At 37.2% G+C, this 19,548-nt stretch overlaps 1 pseudogene; it reads right to left on the bottom strand.

Moving 5' to 3' along the window:
- Positions 1–880: 880 nt before the first annotated feature.
- Positions 881–19,548, bottom strand: part of LOC140542391 (uncharacterized) — a 251,494-nt pseudogene continuing 232,826 nt past the window's right edge.

Raw genomic sequence — 19,548 nt, 5'->3', positions numbered from 1 at the left:
TCATCCTCCTCCTCCCCCTCAGTCTCCTCATTTCCCGCCGGGGCTCTGGCACCTGAAGAATTGTGTGGATAGATAAATTAATAAATAAATAAATACATCTTTTTAGTGGTTAACCATCTTTTACAGCAGCACATTTCTCTACACTTTAAACAAGGGGGTTCTTAAAGGCCTCTTTATAAAACCATGACACATCAAAGAACTACTGAATTTTACATGGTTCCTTGCCTGGTTAAATAATTTTTTTTTTAATATCAGTACATTTTTACCAAAAGGCATTCTACACAGTACCTAGGTACACTATGTAACTAGGTACAAAAGTATTGGGACACCTGCTCATGCTCATTGTTTCTTCTCAATATAGAGATCCACAACAACTCAACAAAGTAGTCTGCAAGAAGAATGTTTCTTTTTGGGATTTCTTATAGATTTTATAAAATGTCTTCAAAATATAATGGATGATGCTTCATCCATTAGTTTTGGGATGAGTTGGGGAGTTTGGGATGAGGTGGGGTGGTAATCCTCACATCCATGTTCATTCTGCAGAGAAGAAAATAAGATACTTTTTAATACCCTTGATTTCAGAAGAAATGAATGAGCAGGTGTCCACAAACATTTGGACATGTGTATCTACTCTCTGTTTACCTTCTGTGAGTTTCAGTGTACCTCAGTAAACTGTCCTCTGAACAGAAAGTACTCACAGTGTCTACAATACGTCTTCTCAGCTTTCTGCAGTTTTTGCTTATTTCTCCCTTTGAGGAAAACAATGATCGGCACTGATACGAGTAACAGTCCTGCTGCTGCTGCTGAAAAACTGATGATGGGAACCAAAACTGTCAGAACATTTACACTTCAGGAGAACTAGTCCAGAAAAACGATGAGCTCATCTTATTACTGTAACTTTCACAGTGACGGCCAAGAGTTCCGTGTTGGAGAATCTAAAAGAGTGTGAAGACACAGTTACTTCCTAAACACAACTGTAGTTTCCCTGGTGGACATAATCAGCCTCAGGGAAGGAGAAGGTGGTTGAGTGGTTAACAGCTGACTGAGTTTTGGTGATGCTGGATTCACCACTGAACTCCAGGAGCCTCCTGGATACTGCGGTTGAACGGAGCAGATGATGGAGCTGTAGCTCCTGGTCACTTCAGGCCCTTCAAGCCACCAGTGAAACACTGGTGAAGCACTGAAGGAGATGTTGGGCTGCAGCAAATTCACTGGAAAAGAAGAGGAACTGGTATCAGTAGCTGTAAACTGGTACAACATTCACACAGGCCACATTGTGATTGCAGCAGCTCACCCACAGTGGCTGTTCACACATACAGCAGTTCTCTGTGGGGACAGCAGGTACTGTTTGTGAGCTGATGACAGCCAGACAGATACCAATCAGTTAAGTTGCTCTACTAAAAATAGATAATGGACTGAATTCAGCATCTTTAAGGTGCACCTATTTCTGACACAGATGTGCAAACAGCACGCAGCTTGTCTAGTGCTTGTAGAAAAGTACTGCCATTAGAATAGGACACTTTTTATGGAGCAGATAGTAAACATGAACCTGCTTGCGCCATGCCTGATGTCAGACGTGGGTTAGAGGGGTATAAAACCACCCAGCATTGAGCTGAATTATGGTGGTGCTCCATCTAATAGTTTTAGATGGGATGAGTTGGGGAGTTGGGGATGAGGTGGTGGGGTGGTGATCATCCAACATCCTGACCTCACTAACGCTCTTGTCACTGAATGCAATAAAATCCTCACAGCAATGCTCCTCCAAACTCTAGTAGAAAGCCTTCTTCCCTGAACAGTAGAGACAGTTACTCCAACAAAAGCAGGATAAATACTTTTTTTATATCCTTCATTTTGAAGAAACAATGAATGAGCAGGTGTCCAAATACTTTTGTCCATATAGTGTAAATCACAGAATTCTTGATTTAGCGCTAATTAGTATAATATAATATTCTCTTTAATTTTCATTGCTTCTTATAACTTCATATAGTCCATACCGGTTCTCTAAACAGAGCAGCACATGCTAAGCACAAAACTGGCCGGGTGTGAATCCGGTAGTGGCACACTTTTTTTTATGGACGTTTTTAGACAGCCAGTAGCAATCCGTGCTGCTCACATATGATTACAGAATGCTGCTACTACTACTGCAGTCAGATGAGCTTATTATAAAGCCATTCTCTGTGCTCTTACCCACAGTGATGCTGATGGAGTTGCTCCTGTGTGATTTGTATAAGATGTCACAGTGGTCACAGCTGTACTGGACTGCTTCCCCAGGTAAGACGAGTTTGAGGTGTTTAGGGTGAGCTTTGGGCTCTCCAGGGCGTCTGTTAAAGGAATGTGATTAGTCTCTGATCATTGATGGTGCCAAAGACTACACGCACAGTAAAGTTCCCAGTGTTAAATCAGCACTTAAGTAATCAATACAGTTCAGCTCACCCTTCTAACACTATGCAGTGTAATAGTACAGTCTAATAACAGAAGTTAATGGAAGATCTGTGTGTCTTATTGACCAGGATGCTTCTTGGTCTGCTAGCTTGCATGACATCCAGGTAATCCAAGTACATCCTGGATACATGTGGTTTTTTAATCATGCTGAATATACCAGCCACAGTGTGTGCAAACCTGGTGAAGACAGGAAACGTTTGACCTGTCATTGCCAACAAAGGTTATGTTACAAAGTTTTGAGTTGAACCTTTGTTATTTACCAAATACTTATTTTCCACCAAAATTTACAAATAAATTCTTTACACATCCTACAATGTGATTTCCTGGATTATAGTTGAAGTGTACCTATGATGAAAATTACAGGCCTCTCTCATCTTTCTTAAATAAATTATTATAAATTAATTATTAAATACAACAAATGAAAATCTAAATAAATAAGCTAAAATAAAGAATGACATTCACCTGTTAATGTTATTGTCATGGCGTGTACGGCCAGACCTGAAGAGATGAACACTCGCAGAGATTGAAATCAAAGCATGATACTTTATTAACCAAATACAAAACAAAGAGATATGAACAGCAAAGTGCAGCAACATGGGCAAAACCATGAACAGAACCAAAACACCACAAATCAGATGGCGAACAAAACAAACCCGGGACTGGGAGGAGCAGGGAGCTGAACGAGAGTGAAACGAGGGGAGAACTAAAGGGGCGATAAACACAAAGCCACAAGCCTCGCTTGGGCAGAGAGGGGAGATACAAAACTAAGGACAGAGCTGAGCTCTGTGTACAAACGAAGGTAGCTTGGGAACTAGCCGCTAGACCAGCAAGCAAGGCCGACCTAACCTGAACCTGCAGAGTACTAAAATGTAGGTCGCCTTGGAACCTGAGCAGGAAGCGAATGTACCTCGCTTGCCTCCGAGTCAGACGGAGAATCTCTCCTAAACATGGACCGCAAAACTAGAGCTGAGCTGAACACGCCAGTAACGCGTGATGAATCCCAGAGCGTCACAGGGATTCCAGTCGAGTCAATTCACGGCAAAGGGAACTACACTCCTTTCTCCTTACTCCCAGTCCCAGGTGAAACACATGAACAATAAATCAACACAAATAAACAGACACGATCAGGAAGTCCCTATTTGGGCCTGTGGGCAGCGGCCCGGGGGAGGGCACGATAACGAGGGCTTGACAGTTATAGCTTTATGGTAACAGTAGGGGGCATTGGCATCTTTCAGAACCAATATTCTGCAGACAACGGTAAACAATTATTTAATACTTAAATATACTTTTGTAATTTGTAATTACACTGATTATTCTTATGTATATGATTATTTAATATATTTTTAATTATAACAATTTTATTTTTGAACATCCAGTGAACAGTTTAAACTCACCGGGCATATCGAGAGTCTCTACACCCAACTGAATGATGCGTGGAAGAATCGGCATCTAGCGATCATTATATGTCAGTAACAGCTTCCTTGTATAAAGACTCGCTTCCCGGCGCTTCTCGTGACATTCAGGGTGACATGGTAAATATTTGTTGTCGTTCCTTGTGTAACATTAAATATAGGAAAACACGACTCATATGAGGGGTTAGGTTGGGTGGTGTGAGCAGTTTAACTGAACCCTACGCCACTGTTTCCTTCAAATATTTCTTTAACTAGAAGCTGAGTGAATATTTACTGCTGGAAGGTCTAATTTACACTGGAGAGTGACATCATTTTCCTTTATGCTTTAAAAATGAAATTCTATAGAAATTTGGATTCAGTTTTTATTACACACTGTGCTGTAATGGCTCCCGCGAGCTTAAGACTCTCCACAGGGGGCGCCATTAGTGCAGCGATGTACTTGAAGTACTTGAGCAGCTTTGGTACAGAGATGCTCACTGAGAAGCTTTTCAGAGTATTAACACAGTTCAGTGCTGTTGAAGCATTTGACTCCTGACTCCATGCTGCCACCTAGCGTCTAGTTTAATCTCCTACAATGACTGTTTCTGTCGTTTAATACAACTACACCTTTCATACAACGCAAATGTCAATTTGATATTTTCAAAATTAAATTAATATACCACTGAACTGATATAATTCTCATTCTTATTAACCACCGAAAAAAATAATAAAATTAACTTTATTTGACCTAAAAATGTCTCTCTCTTCTTTCTTTTTTACACACTTTCACACATTCTGGAAAGTAGGCGTCAGAGGGACTGAGACAAAAGTATTAAGTTATTCAGACAAAATCTAAGATAAAAGTCTTTATTAATGGATCAGTGTATAAATGTAGCCGGTCCTCTTTACATCCGGGATACCCGTCCACGACTCTGCGTTGTGTCCAGCTGCACAGAGAAACAGGCTGGACTCCGTCTGCTGGTTCAGCCTGGTTCTTCTCTTCGACCGTGCTCCAGCCCGTCTAAATGAAATGAAGAGATGCAGTTCACTAAAGAGAAGCAGCCTCTGTCTCCTCAGTCATGCTGCAGCACAGACTAGCTGAGCTACAGGCTAAGCTTAATACACTGCATTCAACCCATATTCACTTCCTAATCAATGCTGAACGAATCTGTGTGTGTCTGTTGTGAGTGTTGGACCCTCATCTGTTTAGAAGCATACTGTCCTAATTGCTGCTGCTCCAACATTGCATTTAAACCACTCCCATTTGTTCAAAGGTGAAATTTCCAGTAGTGAAATATCTTCAATTAAGCAAAAGGTTACTATTAAATTTCCTAATTGAATTCAAAGGTGATTTACATTTGTTCAAAGAGAGGAAGAAGGGAACTGAACAGTGATCAGTTAAAGGAGATGCTGAAATTTCACAAGTTTAAATACTTTTCGTCATATCATCTATCTATCTTCTACACAGAGCTCTTTCTCACCTGGAGAAGCCCGGCAGCACTGTGAGGATCACCTTCTTCGATTTCTCCAGTGCTTTTAACACCATACAGCCAGGGCTTCTAAAGGACAAGTTGGGACATTGTGGAGTGGACAGTCACCTGTCAAACTGGATACTGGACTACCTCACCAACCGACCACAGTATGTGAGGGCACGGGACTGTGTCTCTGACTTGGTGGTCAGCAGCACAGGAGCCCCTCAAGGAACGGTCTTGGCACCGTTCCTCTTCACCCTGTACACTGCTGACTTCATGTACAGCTCACCGATCTGTCACCTCCAGAAGTTCTCTGATGACTCAGCGATCGTCGGCCTCATATCCAATAAGGAGGACAGCGAGTACAGAGAACTTATTCAGGACTTTGTGGACTGGTGTCTGCAGAACCATCTGCAGAATAACGCTGGAAAGACCTAAGAACTGGTGGTGGATTTCCGCAGGTGCAGACACCCCCCTCCATCAGTGAACATCCAGGGTATGAACATCGAGAGTGTGGACTCTTATAAATACCTGGGTGTTCATCTGAACAACAAACTGGACTGGTCAGTCAACACTGCTGCACTCTACAAGAAAGGCCAGAGCAGACTCTACCTGCTGAGGAGATTGAGGTCCTTTGGAGTGCAGGGAGCGCTCCTGAGGACGTTCTTCGACACAGTGGTGGCATCTGCCATCTTCTATGGAGTGGTCTGCTGGGGCAGTAGCATCTCGACGGCAGATAAGAAGAGACTGGACAAACTCATAAAGAGGGCCGACTCTGTCCTGGGGTGCTTCTTAGACCCAGTGCAGGTGGTGGGAGACAGGAGGATGACAACCAAGCTGGCATCCATGCTGGAGAACAGCTCCCATCCCATGCATGAGACTCTGGCATCACTGGGCAGCTCCTTTAGCGACAGGCTGCTTCACCCCAAGTGTGTGAAGGAGCGGTATCGCAGGTCCTTCCTTCCTGCTGCCGTCAGACTGCACAACCAGCACTGCTCCCAGCGGACCACATACACACACACTTAACTACACACACATGTTCATGTTCAGGGGATACTATGTGCAATACCCCCCCCCCCCCCCCCCCATGTGCAATTAAGAGTCTTTTGCTGTAAATAATATTGTTTATTGCTTTTTAATTCTTATTTATATTGTGTATATAGTGTAAATTATTTATCTAAATTTTTGTAACTGAGTGTCTTGCTATCCCTTTCTGCTGTCACACTGTGAATTTCCCCACTGCGGGACTAATAAAGGACTATCTTATCTTATCTTATTGTGAGAGATTAACCAGTAGTGTAGCCTTGAACACTAAGCATTATTATAAGCATTAAACCAGGTGTACTGTCTGGAATTGGGGTTTCTTGTCCTCCAACAGTTTGTCAGATTAGTATTGGAGACTAAGTTATTGAAAATATAATCAAAAAGATGCTGCTGCCCTCTAGAGGGAAGATGGTCAACTGAGTCGTCTGGAACTACAATAAAGTCTTCTCCTACAACCATCTGATCTGTCCAGTATTTTACCTCCCATTACTTTATCTTCTTACAAAGGTCTGCTTAAAATAGCCTAAACCTCAGCTGAATCTAAAACTGACACTAAGCCTAACTTTAAATCAACTCTAAACCTCAGCTGAACCTAAAACTGACACTAAGCCTAACTTTAAATCAACTCTAAACCTCAGCTGAACCTAAAACTGACACTAAGCCTAACTTTAAATCAAGCCTAACCTGCACTGAACCTAAAACTGATGTCAAGCCTAACTTTAAATCCAGCCTAAACCTCAGCTGAACCTAAAACTGATGTCAGGCCTAACTTTTAATCAAGCCTAACCTGAGCTGAACCTAAAACTGACACTAAGCCATGGTGGACATTTTTTAAATAAGCAGAAATCACTATAAATTCTCCAAAGTAATATATTTATTGAAAAGCTTTCGGCCGGGGAGAAGCTCCTGGCAAATACTCCGAGATCTCTGAAGGTTGACCAAGTTACAAAAGGTCATATATATCTTCCCAAAGGGGTGTTGTCACTTTCCACTGATTCACAGAAGACAAAGAAGTTATTGAAGCGCATTGGTTACACCTAACTGTGATATGAATAAACAAAAGGGTGTTAACATACGTGCATAATTAATGAAGAGGAAGGAAGCTCAAATATGTTTTTTAGAAGCCCCTCACACCTGGAGATACCCAAACGAGTTGGTATGCAACTTCGAGGTCACTTGAACAATAACTCACTGTGGCCAGCATAGAGAAAACAGATAAGGTCTACACTTGGGATCGGAGGAGTAGCTAGTTTGTTCCACTCCGGCTGAAGGGGAGTAACTGATTTGTGGTCTCCTTCATATGGAGCAGTAAAAGTCCACCCAAAAGTTTTGATTAAGTGCGTAAGTCTAGTAGTATGTTAGCCTGGATATAATTTACTAAGAGAATGATGATGAAATGAAATACATATGGTATATGTGAGAGATAATAATCATCTGACTATGTACTACTATGATCTCAAAACCACATTTCCTCCCTTTAAACATAAAATGTCAAACAAAGATTCTAACTGTTCAGAATTAGTTGATCTGAATTTAGATCTATGTCCACGATTCCAATTACCTCTACATGTCATAAAATCTAATACAATTGTTCATAAAGATAGGAGAGCACGAAGTATAAGTAAGAACAAGTGTAACACAAAGGTCAAAGTCCTGTCTGTTTCCCTAAAGAAAATTTTAACACACTAGACGGAAAACAGTGGAAATAACAACAAACTTGTCGACAAGCATCTGCTTCTGGGCCACTACTCCGGGCCAGCGTTGGTTTCCATGGCATGGAAACAACCGTCTTCTGCCTAGTGGAGTTTTGCACTACATAGGAGACATTGGGCATAACAGTGAGAGGTTACTAGCACGTCATCTGATCACCTGGATCTTCAGTTTTAGACACAAAGCTGTCTGGAACAGTCTCTCTCTTGCAATGTGAGCAGTGGATCCATGAGCCTTCCTTCGATAGGCTTTCACTACCACCCCGTCACCGACTTTCACAGAGTGTAGAGGACCCTCAGCACTCACTGGCAACACCTCTTTCACCTGTGAATGAATAGACTGAAGAGTTTTGCACAGTGCACTCATATAATCAATCATGTGATCATCGACCTGCTGTAGAGAGCATTCAACTGGCCTGTAAAGAGAAAGGTTAGGAAAACCACAGAATACTTCCATTGGGCTCAGTCCTGTTTGGCGGTTTGAATTATTTGATGGTCTGGTTTAGACGTTCCCATGCACCAGCCGACTGCGGATGATATATGATATATCTCCTTCATATGGAGCAGTAAAAGTCCACCCAAAAGTTTTGATTAAGTGCGTAAGTCTAGTAGTATGTTAGCCTGGATATAATTTACTAAGAGAATGATGATGAAATGAAATACATATGGTATATGTGAGAGATAATAATCATCTGACTATGTACTACTATGATCTCAAAACCACATTTCCTCCCTTTAAACATAAAATGTCAAACAAAGATTCTAACTGTTCAGAATTAGTTGATCTGAATTTAGATCTATGTCCACGATTCCAATTACCTCTACATGTCATAAAATCTAATACAATTGTTCATAAAGATAGGAGAGCACGAAGTATAAGTAAGAACAAGTGTAACACAAAGGTCAAAGTCCTGTCTGTTTCCCTAAAGAAAATTAACACACTAGACGGAAAACAGTGGAAATAACAACAAACTTGTCGACAAGCATCTGCTTCTGGGCCACTACTCCGGGCCAGCGTTGGTTTCCATGGCATGGAAACAACCGTCTTCTGCCTAGTGGAGTTTTGCACTACATAGGAGACATTGGGCATAACAGTGAGAGGTTACTAGCACGTCATCTGATCACCTGGATCTTCAGTTTTAGACACAAAGCTGTCTGGAACAGTCTCTCTCTTGCAATGTGAGCAGTGGATCCATGAGCCTTCCTTCGATAGGCTTTCACTACCACCCCGTCACCGACTTTCACAGAGTGTAGAGGACCCTCAGCACTCACTGGCAACACCTCTTTCACCTGTGAATGAATAGACTGAAGAGTTTTGCACAGTGCACTCATATAATCAATCATGTGATCATCGACCTGCTGTAGAGAGCATTCAACTGGCCTGTAAAGAGAAAGGTTAGGAAAACCACAGAATACTTCCATTGGGCTCAGTCCTGTTTGGCGGTTTGAATTATTTGATGGTCTGGTTTAGACGTTCCCATGCACCAGCCGACTGCGGATGATAAGCGCAATGTGTTTTCAAATCAATTTTCAAAGCACCAGAAAGATGTTGGATCAGTTTGTTCTAAAAGTGCTTGCCATTGTCTGATGAAATTTTTACTGGAACTCCAAAGGAAGTACTCTAGTAATTACTTCCCTAAGCAAGCATTTTGCTACTGCGAGTGTGTCTTGTTTTCTACATGGAAAGCACTCTGGACATTTGCTGAACATGTCAATGATTATCAGACAATACCAGTAATTTTGGCATGGTGTTAGCTCAATGAAGTCAATCATAATGTGTTCAATTGGAAAAATTTGGAGTAGGATATGCCGATTGAGCTGTCGTGTCATTTTCCCTATGTTATGTTCATACAAATGACTCAGGATTTGCAAAACTTTTCTGCAAATGTTGAAAAACCTGGCGCCAACCAGTGTTTGTTCGCTGTTGCTACCATCGGCCCTTTTGATACATGGTCCAATCCGTGTATCAATTTCGCCAAAAAGGGAAAGCAAAAACTTGGAAGTGCCATTTTTGAAGCAGCACTTCAGATTCACACCACAATCCTGATTGTGCATCATTCTCGACACAATACATCATATTCATTTATGTAACAATTTCTTCTGCTAATTAAAGATTATTCCTGCCTGAAAGACCAGAAAACAACATTCAAACATTTTTAACCACTGAAGTCCTATAATTGTTTTCCTCTGTTGCCCGCCAAGTGACAGCATTCCACCACTAGATTACAGTGTATCCTTTTTGATGTGATTTTTTTCAACAAGTGGAATTAAGAAATAGCTACAAATATTGATCCCAAAATGTCCAGGAAAAGAAAAATTGATGCAGATGGAAGACAGTTTCAAGAGAGATGGGAAGGCGAATACATGTTTGTGCTTCAAGGAGAAAAAAACGGTATGTCTTAGTTAGCCTTCAAGAAAAGCAACAAATTGTACAAGAATTAAAAGGCAAACTGCGATCGCAGCAGAATATGTTCACAAGAGCTACGGCCCAAAACAACGCAGCTGTGAAAGCTGGCTTTATTGTAGCTGAAGAAATCGCTCGCGCATCTAAGTCTTTTTTGAAGCAGTGTATGCTGAAGGTCTGTGAGCAGCTGTGTCCCGACCAGAGAATTAGGAAACTTGCAGGAAACCTGGCAACACAGCTGGCCGCAGAGACGTGCAAGTACATCACCTTTTCATTAGCGCTTGATGAAAGCACAGACAGCACGGATACAGCGCAGCTATCCATTTTCATTAGAGGCGTGAAGTCGGACCTCTCTGTCACTGAAGAGCTGTTGGATATAGCTGCCATGCATGGGACCACAACAGTACGGGACATTTTTGATGCGGTGGAGAAGTCCTTAAGTAAAAATGCATTGCCCTGGCAAAAATTGGTTGGATTAACCATAGACGCCGCACCTGCAATGTGTAGAGGAAAATCGGGCTTGGTTGGACTAATGAAAGAGAAAATGCAGAAGAGTCAAGTCAGATTTATTTGTATTGCGCTTTTTACAACTGTTGTTGTCACAAAGCAGCTTTACATAAATAGTGATTAATAAAAGAGAGACAAAGAAGAAATAACGAATCAAAGACCCCCAATGAGCAAGCCAACGGTGACAGTGGCAAGGAAAAACTCCCTCAGAGCTGGAGGAAGAAACCTTGGGAGGAACCAAGACTCACAAGGGGGACCCATCCTCCTCTGGCCAGAACTATTTAAACATTAATAATAAAATTTCCAAACCAGATGCAACAGATAGTTAAAAATGTTTTTAACATGGTCGCTAAACAGGTAGCAGTGGTAGGCGTGTGAGCTGCTGGTCTGCTATGGGTGGTGGTGGGTCGGGGGCCTGCTGGTTGGACCGGTAGGTGGCAGCTGGTTTGACGAAGGTAGAGGGGACCTTAACGGGCAATCTTCCAGCAGGTCGGGCCGGGTGGCCATTTACTCGGAGAGGGTAAAGAGAGAGGGTTAATTCGGAGAGCAGAGAATGTTGGTCAGTATCAGATTGTGTCTGACGACTCCAGCAGGTCTGACTATTACAGCCTAATTAAAAGGAGAGAGCCAGAAGGTAACACGGACACGGGAGCACCCATCTGCTCCACCGTCAACAAACCTGAGTGATCGCGTGTAAGCTGCGAGACGACAGCTCCAGCATCTCAGTGTACTTCAATTCCCTGGGTCTAATAAATTCTTTATGTGATGTGATTTTCAGAATTTTTTTTCTCATTTTGTCTCTCATAGTTGAGGTCTACCTATGATGTCAATTACAGGCCTCTCTCATTTTTTTAAGTGGGAGAACTTGCACAATTGGTGACTGACTAAATACTTTTTTTCCCCACTGTAGGAGAACTTTGTAGTTCTAGAATTACAGATTGTAGTCCTCCTGTTTCTCTGCATACTTTATTATGTAAAGTATCCTGTACGATTAGTGTGAGTTGAAAACATGGAAAATGGGTTCAGAAACAAGTGCAACTAATAACATTCAGTGGCCAGTGAATGGTAAACGGTGCCCATTACTTCTGGGATGAGCTGGGGAAACTTTAATCTTTCAGTTGGGGATGAGGTTGGGTGATGATCATCCAATATTCTGACCGCACCAATGCCCTTGTTGATAAATGCAATCAAATCTTTACAGTGATGCTCCAAAATTTAAGATTCTGAAATCTCAAATAAAATATATTATAAATATAGATCATAACACATACAGACCTGTTTACAATGTAAATCTCTTTCAAATATCTGTCCTTATCCCTGTAAAAATTATAGCAAAAAAGTAGTAGCAGCACTTTATTATATTAAAAATATTATATTATATTTCATCTTAATGTTTCACCTCTAGATTTCAAACTGCAGTTCATACTTATTTATTTCCACTTTTATTATTATTGTTATTATTAGTAGAAGGAGGAGGATTAACAATGGACTTACAATAATAAACAATAATTCACACAAACTCAAGAGAAGGAGAGAGGTGAAGAGCTAAAAAGTGGAGCTAAAATGAGATGATTAAACAGTGAAGCAGAAAAAAACCCGCTTTAAAAACTACAGAGCTGTAAATCAGAACTTCTACACCCACTGTCTACCCCTGCTCCCTTTACCTTCACTAAATAAGTCCTGTCTGCTTCAGACCGGAAATTCAGTTCCGCTTGCTGGAGCTTCATCTCCATCTGCTGGAAGCTAATCAGTTCATAGACCTCCTGGAGAAGATCGTTCCAGAAAAATGACTTTAATCTTACGTTTATCTCAGCAGTGTTAATATTAAAATTATCTCAGCAGTGTTAATATTAAAATTATCTCAGCAGTGTTAATATTACATTTATTTCAGCAGTGTTAATATTAAATATATCTCAGTAGTGTTAATATTAATTTTATCTCAGCAGTGTTAATATTAAATATATCTCAGCAATATTAATATTAAATTTATCTCAGCAGTGTTAATATTACATTTATCTCAGCAGTGTTAATATTAAATATATCTCAGCAGTATTAATATTAAATATATCTCAGCAGTGCTTTGTCAGGTCCACAGGCTTCAAGGTCCAGGACTTTTATATTATATACACATCTCACTATCTCGCCTGACACCCTGACTCCCAACCAGCCTCAGGTGGCTTTCAGGTTTAGCTCATGTTAGTTTGTCTCGTTTGTTTGGTTTATTCATTCTTTCTTGTTATTGCTGCATTCTTGTTTCCCCTGTTTGGTTTAATAAAGTCTTGCATCGCACCGCGAGTGTTCACTCGTCATTGTCCTAACCAGTCCTGACCCAGCAGTGTTAATAATCTTACATTAATCTCAGCAGTGTTAATAATCTTACATTAATCTCAGCAGTGTTAATAATCTTACATTAATCTCAGCAGTGTTGATTTTACATTAATCTCAGCAGTTCAAATAATAAATTTATCTCAATAGTGCTAATCCTAAATTTATGATTATGATTAGCACTATTGAGATACGTTTATTATTTGAACTGATGAGAAATTTATTATTAACACTGCTGAGAAATTTAGGATTAGCACTGCTGAGAAATTTAGGATTAGCACTGCTGAGATCAATTTAATATTAACACTGCTGAGATACCTTTAGGATTATGATTAGCACTATTGAGATACATTTATTATTTGAACTGCTGAGAGAAATGTAGGATTAGCACTGCTGAGAAATTGATCTCAGCAGTGTTAATAATAAATTTGTCTCAGCAGTATTATTACATTTCTCAGAAGTGCTAATCATGCATTTATCTCAGCAGTGTTAATGTTAAATTTCTCAATAGTGCTAAATATTAAATTATCTCAGCAGTGTTCATATTAAATTTATCCCAGCAGTGCTAATCTGAAATTAATCTAATCAGTGTTAATATTAAATTCATCTGAGCAGTGATCATAACTTTCTCAGCAGCGCTAATCTTATATTTATCTCAGCAGTGTTGATCAGAAATTTACCTCAGCAGTGCTAATCCTAAATTTATCTGAAATTTCTCAGCCATGTTAATATTAATTTAATTATTAATTTTCTCAGCAATGCTAATCATAATTTTATCTCAATAGTGTTAATAAAAATAAATTCATCTCAGCAGTGCTAATCAGAAATTTATCTCAGCAGTGTTAATATTAAATTCATCTCAGCAGTGATCATAAATTTACCTCAGCAGTGCTAATCATAAGTTTACCTTAGCAGTGCTAATCATAAATTAATCTCAGCAGTGTTAATATTAAATTTATCTGAGCAGTGATCATAACTTTCTCAGCAGTGCTAATCATAAATTTATCACAGCAATGTTAATATTAAATGCATCTCACCATCTTAAATGTACCTTAGCGGTATTAATCTTACATTTATTTAAGCAGTGTTAATATTAAATTCACCTCAGCAGTGCTAATCAGAAATTCACCTCAGCAGAGCTAATCTTAATTTTATCTCAGCAATGTTAATATGACATTTATTTAAGCAGTGTTAATATTAAATAAATCTCAGCAGTGCTAATCTTAAATTTACCCCTTTTCCACCCTCCACTCAGCAGTGTTAATCTTAAATTTACCTCAGCAGGATTAATCTTAAATTTATCTCAGCAATGTTAATGTTAAATTTACCTCAGCAGTGTTAATCTTACATTTACCTCAGCAGTGTTAATAATAAAATGATCTCTGCAGTGCTAATCTTACATTTACCTCAGCAGTGCTAATCTTAAATTTATCTCAGCAGTGCTAATCTTACATTTACCTCAGCAGTGCTAATCATACATTTACCTCAGCAGTGTTAAAATTAAATGCATCTCAGCAGTGCTAATCATAAATTTATCTCAGCAGTGCTATATATTACATTTATTTCAATAGTGCTAATCTTAAATTTAGAAGTAATTTACTTTAAATTATTTCTATAATTTTAGAAATAATTTACCTCAGCAGTGTTAATCCTAAATCTTTCTCAGCAGTGTTAATCTTAAATTTATCTCAGCAATGTTAATATTAAATGTATCTCAGCAGTTCTTTATCATAAATTTATCTCAGAAGACTTAATATTACAATTATCTCACCAGTGCTAATCTTAAAAGTACCTTAGAGGTATTAATTTTACATTTATTTAAGCAGTATTAATATGAAATTTATCTCAGCAGTGCTAATCATAAATTTATCTCAGCAATGCTAATCATAAATTTATCTCAGCAATGCTAATCATAATTTTATCTCAGCAATGTTAATGACATTTATTTAAGCAGTGTCTCAACAGTGTTAATATTACATTTATCTGAGCAGTGATCATAACTTTCTCAGCAGCGCTAATCCTAAATTTCTCTCAGCAGTGCTAATCAGAAATTCACCTCAGCAGAACTAATCTTAATTTTATCTCAGCAATGTTAATATGACATTTATTTAAGCAATGTTAATATTAAATTAATCTCAACAGTGATCATAAATTTACCTCAGCAGTATTAATATAAAATTTCTCAGCAGTGCCACTCATAAATTTCTTAAGAGTGTTAAAATTAAATTTCTCAGCAGTGTTAATATTAAATTCATGTCAGCAGTGATAATCATACATTTACCACAGCAGTGTTAACCTTACATTTATCTCAGCAGTGTTAATATTAAATCCATCTCAGCAGTTCAAATAATAAATGTCTCAATAGTGCTAATCATAATCCTAAATTTATCTCAGCAGTGCTAATCATAAATTTATCTCAGCAGTGCTAATCATAAATTTCTCAGCAGTGCTATATATTACATTTATTTCAATAGTGCTAATCTTAAATTTACCTCAGCAGTGCTAATCTGAAATTTATCTCAGCAATGTTAGAAATAAATTTACCTCAGCAGTGTTAATCCTAAATCTTTCTCAGCAGTGTTAATCTTAAATTTATCTCAGCAATGTTAATATTAAATGTATCTCAGCAGGTCTTATCATAAATTTATCTCAGAAGACTTAATATTACAATTATCTCACCAGTGCTAATCTTAAAAGTACCTTAGCGGTATTAATTTTACATTTATTTAAGCAGTATTAATATGAAATTTATCTCAGCAGTGCTAATCATACATTTACCACAGCAGTGTTAATCTTAAATTTATCTCAGCAGTGCTAATCATAAATCTATCTCAGCAATGCTAATCATAATTTTATCTCAGCAATGTTAATATGACATTTATTTAAGCAGTGTTAATATTAAATTAATCTCAACAGTGTTAATATTACATTTATCTGAGCAGTGTTCATAACTTTATCTCAGCAGTTCAAATAATAAATGTCTCAATAGTGCTAATCATAATCCTAAATTTATCTCAGCAGTGTTAATATAAAATTAATCTAAGCAGTGATCATAAATTTACCTCAGCAGTGCTAATCATAAGTTTATCTCAGCAATGTTTATATTAAATTTATCTCAGCAGTTCAAATAATAAATGTATCTCAATAGCGCTAATCATAAATTTCTCAGCAGTGTTAATATTAAATTTATCTTAGCAGTGCTAATCATAAGTTTACCTCAGCAGTGTTAATTACATTTTTCTTAGCAGTGCCAATCCAAATTTTCTCTCAACAGTGCTAATCAGAAATTTATCTGAGCAGTGTTAATCTTAAATGTATCTCAGCAATGTTAATATTACATTTATTTAAGCAGTGCTATTAAATTTATCTCAGAAGTGATAATCATAACTTTGTCAGCAGTGTTAATAATAAATTTCTTAGCAGTGTTAATATTAAATTTCTCAGCAGTGCTAATCCTAAATTTATCTCAGCAGTGTAAATCATAAATTCTCAGTAGTGTTAATGTTAAATTTATCTCAATGGTGCTAATCATAAATAGATCTCAGCAGTGCTAATCATAAATTGATCTCAGCAGTGCTAATCAAATTGATCTCAGCAGTGCTAATCATAAATTAATCTCAGCAATGTTAATCATAAATTAATCTCAGCAATGTTAATCATAAATTAATCTCAGCAGTGTTAATCATAAATTCATCTGAGCAGTGATCGTAATTTTCTCAGCAGTGCTAATCTTAAATTTATCTCAGAAGTTAATCCTAAACTTATGTCAGCAGTGTTAATATTAAATTTATGTCAGCAGTGATAATCCAGAATTTCTCAGCAGTGTTAATCATAAATTTATCTCAACGATGTTGATCAGAAATTTATCTCAGCAGTGCTAATCATAAATTTATCTCAGAAGAGTTAATATTGCAATTCTCACCAGCGCTAATCTTAAATATACCTTAGCGATATTAATCTGAAATTTATCTCAGCAGTGTTATTAAATTTATCTCAGCAGTGTTAAATATTAAATTTATTTCAAAAGTGTTAATATTACATTTATCTCACCAGTGCTAATCTTAAATTTACCTTAGCGGTATTACTCTTAAATTTACCTCAGCAGTGCTAATCATACATTTATCTCATCAGTGCTAATCTTACATTTACTTCAGCAGTGCTAAAATTAAATTTATTTCAGCAGTGCCAATCATAAATTTATCTCCGCGGTGCCAATCATAAATTTCTCAGAAGTTAATCTTAAATTTATCTCCGCAATGTTAGTATTACATTTATCTCAGCAATGCTAATCTGGAATTTATCTCAGCAATGTTAAAATTACATTTATTTAAGCAGTGTTACAAATAAATTTACCTCAGCAGTGTTAATCCTAAATCTTTCTCAGCAGTGTAAATAAGAAATGTATCTCAGCAATGTTAATATTAAATGTATCTCAGCAGTGCTAATCTTAAATGTACCTTAGTGGTATTAATCTTACATTTATTTAAGCAGTGTTAATATTAAATTTGTCTCAGCAGGGTTAGTCATAAATGAATCTCAGCAGTGTTATTATTAAATTAATCTCAGCAGTGCTAATCAGAAATTCACTTAAGCAGAGCTAATCTTAATTTTATCTTAGCAATGTTAATATGACATTTATTTAAGCAGTGTTAATATTAAATTTGTCTCAGCAGGGTTAGTCATAAATGAATCTCAGCAGTGTTATTATTAAATTAATCTCAGCAGTGTTCATCAGAAAATTACATTTTAAAAATCATACATTAACCGCAGCAGTCCTAATCTTAAATTTGTCAGCAGTGTTCATATTAATTTTCTCAGCAATGCTAATCATAATTTTATCTCAATAGTGTTAATAAAAATACATTTATCTTAGCAGTGTTAATTATACATTTCTCAGTAGTGTTAATATTACATTCATCTCATCAGTGCTAATCATAAATTAATCTCAACAGTGTTAATATTACATTTCTCAGCAGTGTTAATATTAAGTTCATCTGAGCAGTGCTAATCCAAAATTTTTCTCAGCAGTGTTCATCCTAAATGTATTTCAGCAATGTTATTAAATGCATTTAAGTGCATTTTAAATTTATCTCATCAATGTTAATATTACATTTATTTAAGCAGTGTTAATTTTAAATTTATCTCATCAGTGATAATCCTAAATTTATCTCTGCAGTGTTAATATTAAATTTCTCAGCAGCGTTAGTATTAAATTTCTCAGCAGTGTTAGTATTAAATTTATCTCAGCAATGTTAATATAACATTTATCTCGGCAGTGCTAATCATGAATGTTAATATTTATAAAATATTACATTTATTTAAGCAGTGTTAATCTTAAATTTAACTTAGCAGTGATGTTCATACATGTACCATAGCAGTGCTAATCTTAATTTTATGTCAGCAGTGATAATCATAACTTTCTCAGCAGTGTTAATCATACATTAACCACAGCAGTGTTGATATCGCTTTCATCTCAGCAGTGTTAATATTACATTTATCTCAGCAGTGTTAATGATACATTTACCACAAGTGTTAATATTAAATTTACCTCAGCAGTGCTAATCCTACATTTTTCTCAGAAGTGTTGGTCTCAAATTTATTTCAGCAATGTTAATATTAAATGCATCTTTGCAGTGCTAATCATAAATTTATCTCATCAATGTTAATATTACATTTATTTAAGCAGTGTTAATTTTTAATTTATCTCATCAGTGATAATCCTAAATTTATCTCTGTTAATATTAAATTTCCCAGCAGCGTTAGTATTAAATTTATCTCAGCAATGTTAATATAACATTTATCTCGGCAGTGCTAATCATGAATGTTAATATTTATAAAATATTACATTTATTTAAGCAGTGTTAATATTAAATGTATCTTAGCAGTGATGTTCATACATGTACCATAGCAGTGCTAATCTTAATTTTATGTCAGCAGTGATAATCATAACTTTCTCAGCAGTGTTAATCATACATTAACCACAGCAGTGTTGATATCGCTTTCATCTCAGCAGTGTTAATATTACATTTATCTCAGCAGTGCTAATCTTAAATGTATCTCAGCAGTGCTAATCATAAATGTATCTCAGCAGTGTTAATATTACAATTCTCACCAGTGCTAATCTTAAATGTACCTTAGCAGTGTTAATCCTAAAAAAAAATTCAGCAGTGTAAATAAGAAATGCATCTCAGTAGTGCTAATCATAAATTTACCTCAGCAGTGTTAATATTAAATTTCTCAGCAATGCTAATCAT

Source organism: Salminus brasiliensis, chromosome 20, assembly GCF_030463535.1.
Source record: "Salminus brasiliensis chromosome 20, fSalBra1.hap2, whole genome shotgun sequence".
Lineage (NCBI taxonomy): Eukaryota > Metazoa > Chordata > Actinopteri > Characiformes > Bryconidae > Salminus > Salminus brasiliensis.
This window is presented reverse-complemented; position numbering and strand designations above follow the sequence as displayed.